Consider the following 7,375-nt stretch of genomic DNA (forward strand, 5'->3'; position numbering starts at 1 on the left):
ATATAGATAATTATGCATCTTGATATAGTCCATTTGTGATTAAAATCTAATTGAAATCGAACAAAACTTTAAGAAAAGTATTTTTTTCACAGAAATAATATTTCCAGAAACCGTGATTTCATTGCTATTCAAGAATCTGATATAAAGAGTGGTGTATCTAAGTTAACCTTTGAAGCTTTTGGAGAACGAGACTTACAAAAATTGCAATCGGTTAAAATTCCTAATAGTACTTATTACGCTTCGTTATTAGCAGACCTAATTTTGCATTCATTTGAAGAAAAAGAATTTGTTCAAAAACTTCCACAAGAGAGAAAATTCTTGCTCTGTTCTTCAATTATCGACATTTCGTCAATTTAAATATTCACTTTCATCAATATATCCATTGAACTCGAAATAAAAGAAGCACACACTGCTTGAAAAAACACCTTTACAAAACTTTACTTGCGAAGTAAATTTCATTAAAGGTGCTCCAAAAAGCAAGGTCATCTTTGTATTAACTTTACAAAAAGTAAAGGTGAAAAGGTAACCTTTACTTACACGAAAAGATAATTAAATATAACCTTTCACCTTTAATGCCATATTAAAGTTCATTAAATATACATATTTTATAAAAGTCTTATTTTAATGCTGACTATTGTTTAATACACTTATTCTTTGGATTTTCACAGTTAGTTTAAAGAATCTAATCTAGTCAATACCCAGAATTTTAAGACAAATGTCAAATATTTTTTTAATTATCTTGTATCCATTTCCAGTTGAAATTAGTATTAGAAATGGTCATCTACAGGATCAAACACTCGACTCATCATTATTTGACAGACTACACCTCAAATAATACAACACCTATGCTGTAAGCCAGGTTAGCTTAGTTGGAGCAGCTGGCGTTTATTTTGATACATGTAACAATACATAAATATTTAACACACATTACATTGAATGTGAAACAATAAAGCACTGCAATGCATTTGTAAAATATTTTACATGTAATAAATTGTACCCCTATCACTGACATTAAAAACCGCCCAGGCAAAAACCATAGATGGTTAACTATGGAAAACCTGTGTCCGTCGCTATGTAAATAATGTCTCAAAGGAGAATGCCGGACGTGCATTCGGTGCAATAGTTAAAAATGCACGAACATCCTATGATATTTGCATGTAAGAAAAAATCCAAATTAGAATACATATCAACAGTTTTGTTATTTCCATTACCAGTATATTTATACAAATATGATATATATAAAGCAAAAAAAAAATGTGTGTATATTGAAGAGCACTGGCTTAGAATGATATGAACATATTACTGAATACTCATTTCTCATTGGCTTTCCTTTGGCCACGCCCACACATACAACCAAAACCATTAATATACATTCCTCGCATACAATGTGTTCCCGCTATACTGCGAAACACAGGAAAAAATATTATCTGCACCGGGATTGCCTGAATTGGATGACATAGATCTTTAATATGTACATTGATATTAATGATAGAGTAATTAATAATATAACAATGGGAAAAATTGGCATATTGATAATTTTCATTTTCCAAACAAAAATGATCTAAAATATTCTGTAATTTTGCTTCTCATCATATGATGAGTCAGATATACAGCACAAACAATATCCAGTTATAACCTTGAATATAAACATTATATTGAGCTATCTTTGACTTTTGTTTTCCTTTAAACATTCAGATACATGTGAGAAAAAAAAATACAGATGACAAGTATAAATTTCACATTTCTGCTTTTGAAATGGAGGTCCAATTTCATTTTAAAATATAATAACAGTACATCATTTATTCTTTATGGTGCATGAACATATATAAAATAAACTTTGCAGTTTAAATTTAATTAAAAATGTGGAAAAAATTAAATAAAAGTCTATTTGATTTGCGCTTATATACAGGCTAATAACATCTTCAACTTGTAATGCAAAATGATGCATTTTACATATTCACAAATACAAAATATGGTGAAAAATCTATTAGAATAGATGCGGGGATGCAGTTTGCAAAATGCATGAGATCATGTACGAGTCCAGCTTCACCCCGTGAGCCTGTCTGTACTTGATTTAGTTTAGATTATGTTTTTATGTCTGTGGTAAATGTTAGTGTGTTTGCATATGTGTCCAGCTTCACACATTTTCATGTATGTGCTCGACTTCACACGCCTTGGAAAATATGTAATAGGTTGTGGTAGATGCATGCGTGTTTGCATATGTGTCCAGCTTCACACATTTTCATGTATGTGCTCGACTTCACACGCCTTGGAAAATATGTAATAGGTTGTGGCAGATGCATGTGTATTTGTGTATGTGTCCAGCTTCACACATTTTCATGTATGTGCTCGACTTCACACACCTTGGAAAATATGTAATAGGTTATGGTAGATGCATGTTTGCATATGTATCCAGCTTCACGCATTTTCATGTGTGTGCTCGATTTACACGTCGTAAATGTAAAATATGTAACCATGGTGGTGTAAAATGTTTACAAGTGTATGATGCACAAAGAGAAAAAAAGTTCTGTGTGGTTTGTTCTGCAAATCTGCATATAAATAAACTACAATTATGTCCTGTTGAGAAACTGACAATCATAATAAGTAACATATTCATTTTACATAACTGTACTGAAAATTACACATCCAGTTTAAATTACTGTACTGAAAATTGAATTTGTGCAAAAACTCTCTGGCTGAATAACATTCAAAACCATGAATGCTTGCATGTTCATCTATGGATCTCCAAGATATTTCCTAGTTAGTTTGTAGCGCCACACCAGGCGGTCTTACAACACATTTCATAATGCCAGTTTGCATGAATAAATCAATTTATCCTTGTTCCTCATAACTTGAAAATAGATGCCGAAATTCTAGTCTACAGTTTATTTACACAGCACATCACAAATAGAAACATTCAGGAAAAATAATTCACTAAAAATAAAATCCAAGTAATATAATCACATGTACATATAAATCCAAGAAATATTAGGTAATATTCCAATCAAGTAAGAAATTTTATCTCTAACAGTTCTATCTACTAAGTCTTCTATATTTCCATCTTCCTATCTTATTCTAAAATTCTGTTGCACTATATATATACTCAAGATCCGCTCCTGACCATCAGGAGCACATTATAAGATCCTTAAGATCAGGAATCAATAGACAGGTCATTACGATCAGCAGGGGGTTATATAAGAGGGGGCGATTAATATACAGATAAGATGATAATGTGTGAACAAATAAGTATTGAAGAGTTATATTACAGTAAAGATATTCTAAATCGCTACAATTTTACAAATTCTTGATCATATCATTGATAACAGTACGTTTCTTGATCATGACATCTGTATTGGATTCCCCTCTCTGACATCTTTTCTTGTTCACCAATTAGTTCAACAGTCATCTGGGTACTAAGGTGTTGTACAAGTCCTAATAAAAATCATTTTCAAAATTATAAAGAAAAACTACAATTTTATTAAAATAGGTTTTCATTACTTCTATTGAAATTAAAGCACAAGATTTTGAAGACATACTTAAGTAACTTAAAACATGTATAACTAAACATAATGGAAATTTAGACAAAGCAACTCAATGTCAAACATATGATAGTGATACATCTGTAATATCCATGAAACTTACTGAGATACTTAAAATGTTTGTGGTGTGCTTTCACTAAGGTTAGTATTTATTTATATAAACATCTCTTGATTAAATGTTGAAGTCCAATCCTCACCTGACTTGCACATTCATATGGATTGGGTCTATGTTGATAATCTCTTTCAACAATCTTCATCACATCATCTGAAAGTCATCCATCTTCAAAATTCAAGTGTATAAAGACTCCCTGTACAAATGCATGGAAAATAAGATTTTGAATAAAAAATGAATTATCTCTTCACCATACTTGGCCTCTTTAAAAAATGTGAGGAAATAATTTAAATACTTTTCTTTATATAAAATCATGTAGTGAGTATCCAACAATGTTGAAAAAAAGTTATCTCTAGAATTTTACATTTACATTGAATGAAAAATGCATTGTTCCCTCTACTTAAAAAAACTCAAAAGATATTACCTAAAATGGAAATAAGGTACAACTGTGACTGGTGTCTCAGGCACAACCAATAAACACAAGACCTTTCCATCCTTAGCAGCATGCATTAGCTCCACATTCCCTGCTTCTACAAAAAATATACAATGAAAATTAAAAAAAAAAAAGAGAGCGAAGCGTGTTGCATGTACTTGGGGGAACAGAGGAAGGAATTTTGAAGTCAGATTAATTATATTTCTGCCAGTGTTGGGACGGATAAATTTCCATAATAAAATGAAACGAAGTATTCGCAATAAATAAGACACATGTATTACCTTGCAGTCTTCGGCCCACATATTGGGTGCGTTCACAGTTCTGCCATTGGTAGACAAAAGTTACCGTTGGTAAAATTAATTACCATTGGCATGCCACTGGTACCAATGTTTTTTGCCAATGGTAGATTTTTCTGCAGACAGTCTAGAGTGTGGTTAGTGTTGGTAAATGACGTCACAGCTAGTTATCGACATGGCAACAAGCTAGAAAGACTGGGATCCTGGATTTACAATGATATAAACGATTTTTCCTCTAATCCTTTTTAACAAATCATGTCAAAATCACATAAAAATCATATCAAACACTTATATTTATGATTTCGAAGTATGATTTAGACATGATCCATTAAATGGATTATATAAAACTCAAAGATATGGCAACTAAAGAAGTGTGATCCTAATGTGGTTTGTTTGTCGAATATGAGTCTGCTATGATTTTCTTGCGATTCTGGCATGTGCCAATAACTTAGAAGACAAAGAAATCTATAATTCAGTATTGCCAACGTCTCCATTGGACTCCCATTGGTAACATTGGTAAAATTGTTACATTTGTATGCCAATACCCGTTCAGGGTTTATTGGTACAGTTGGTACCATTGTCAAATTATTGTACCAATGGTATATTGAAAGTTGGTACTAATGGTAGAACTGTGAACGCACCCAATGTATACAAATGACAACATCCCATTCCCTTTCTTTGTTGTTTACTTGGCGGAATTTTCTTTGCCGTCTAGACTGGTTCCCTGCTCTGGTTCCCATACATTGCCGTTAATTAATAAGTCCTACGTTTATTGGTTTTGTTTACAAGCTTCAACATCAATAAAATCTCCAGCACATTTACAGCCTGTATTGTAAACTACACTGAAAACATACTTTACACACAATTTTCAGCTCAGTATTATATTATCCTCTTCATTCAAGTAATATGTAAACTCTTCTCGAATGTAAAACGAACGACCTACTCTGAACAGTAACCCAAATATGGCACTGTGTATTCAGTTGAATAGCCAATCATTTCAAATCAAGTTGAGCGGGTTTGCATCGTAATTTTGACGAAGTTTGAAACCAGTGGTAATTTTTTGACACAGCATCTAGATTTAAGAAGATTCTTGCCTGGACAACTGCTCGAACTCCCGGGATGGCATGCTCTAAAGGTTTGTTTACGATTTCCAGCCGTTTTCACTTTCACTTTCAGATCAGTACATTGTGCATGTTGTGAAAGAATGAAACTAATCAAAGTCACGCAAAACGACGCTTTGTATGTTATTTTCTGCCAGGATATTAGATATTTTTGATAATTTGGGGATTAAATGTTTATGTGCGTCACTTTATTCTGTAAAGGTGTATGAATCATAGGGGCTTGTCTTCCGGATTGATAAATGTAAAATAATTTTTTTTTAATTTGTATCTAAATTAAATACAGTCTAAAAGTTGATTTAATAAAGATTCTGATCAGGCAAGAAAAATAATGTTTAAAAAAAAGTACTACACCTATATACATAAACTCTCAACTTTGAGATTTTATTTATTTTTATTTATATCATTTTGTATTTTAAACTGTGTCCATTTTCTTAAAACACAGGTATAGTGAATTCAGTATGCAGATTGTTGAAGGGAAAACATCAAGACGGGGCGAGGAAGACAACAAAACATGATTACCCAGATTGAGGATCCCAGTGTTCTTTGGTACAAGCACATTTTAATTATAAATTTCATGAAATCTGTTACTTGAACAAACATTTACATTATTTAGTGCTTGACTTGCTCGGGAGTCAATATCATCATATATTTGTAAAAAAAAATGTTCAATTTCCTTTTTATAGCCTCAAGCTACTCAGCCTACCATGAGAAAATTAAAAGATCTGTCATGAAGAAGAGGCGGGTTCTCAACTTTCATATTATAAATGGCAAGTTTTGTTTAGAACTAATTTTAGATTATTCTTGATAAAGAATAACATAAGGGTGTTTGTCAGTTCATAGCTTTTATTTGTGATTGCATTGTGTATTAATTTTCAAAATCAATTCATTTTTTGGTGACCAAGTGCAGCGGTTTTCTTCAAACTCATAATTTTTTTATAAAAATATTCACTATATTTGTCCATATGTATAAAATGTTAATCATGGTCTGTATTCTATTTCAGCATGATTGTCATCTTCAATTTGAGGGACTCTCACCTAAAGTCCTTTTACTATTCCATATAAGGAAAAAGTTCATGAGCTGAAACATACGATTGGGGAAAAAGGTACATATATCCTAAACCATAACTTGAGTATCATTCTGTATACATGTACAGCTAAACTAAATATGTAGCACTATATTGTTCTCTTTGTAAACTGACAACTGAGTAGTCCGGAAACCTATGATTTCTCAATATTTCAGGGATTTATTCTTTGTTTTTGTATAGTACCCTTAAAAAATACATATTTCTCAAATTGTAATTTATAGGCTTTTTGTGATAAGGGATACATGACCTAACCCATTGATTCTTCATATAATATGTCAATAACAAGAGTTACACTCATCTTATTAAATTGATTTATTATACCTCTATTGATAATACTCGAATTTGATTGGCTGGTATGAAAACTTTAAAACACAACAATGACTCCAAATGGTACTGTTTAAAGCAACTGACCTAGGAATCATCGCACGTGGGATATAATGACCCGGTCATTATTTTTAATGACCGCTAAAAATGACCGCTTAAACAAAAATTCGTTTTTGAGTGAAGTTAATGCATAAAATAATAATTATTCGAAAAAAACAACAACATGTTTTTAAAATTGTGCATGGTCTGTTTTGCATTACCATACAGAATACGGTAAAATTTTATCGTAACAATATATATATCGTTTCAACAGTTCAATAGGCCTATATCGTTACAAAATCAGTTCAATAGAATGTAGAGGCGGCTTTTTAAAGAGTTGAATTCTGTGTTACATTTTGATTGTGAAGAGAAAAAGTAATCGTTAGTTATAACATTGTATTCGCTATCACGCAGATATTGTTTTAA

The 7,375-nt window shown here is 31.7% G+C and overlaps 2 long non-coding RNA genes across 3 annotated transcripts; one reads left to right on the forward strand and one right to left on the reverse strand.

Moving 5' to 3' along the window:
* Positions 1–846: 846 nt before the first annotated feature.
* Positions 847–4,310, reverse strand: LOC134277548 (uncharacterized). 2 transcript variants are annotated; one of them, XR_009994276.1, is made up of 3 exons: positions 4,076–4,310; positions 3,737–3,804; positions 847–3,432 (listed from the first exon to the last, which is right to left on the reverse strand). It is a non-coding gene; the product is annotated as an uncharacterized LOC134277548 (long non-coding RNA). The 2 variants fall into 2 exon arrangements; XR_009994277.1 differs by having other exon boundaries at positions 3,737–3,847.
* Positions 4,311–5,147: 837 nt separating this feature from the next.
* Positions 5,148–6,272, forward strand: LOC134277538 (uncharacterized). Its single transcript, XR_009994275.1, has 3 exons — positions 5,148–5,515; positions 5,944–6,047; positions 6,185–6,272. It is a non-coding gene; the product is annotated as an uncharacterized LOC134277538 (long non-coding RNA).
* Positions 6,273–7,375: the final 1,103 nt, after the last annotated feature.

This window comes from Saccostrea cucullata, unplaced genomic scaffold (assembly GCF_032062105.1).
Source record: "Saccostrea cucullata isolate Sc308-1 unplaced genomic scaffold, CSIRO_AGI_Scuc_v1 ctg955, whole genome shotgun sequence".
Lineage (NCBI taxonomy): Eukaryota > Metazoa > Mollusca > Bivalvia > Ostreida > Ostreidae > Saccostrea > Saccostrea cuccullata.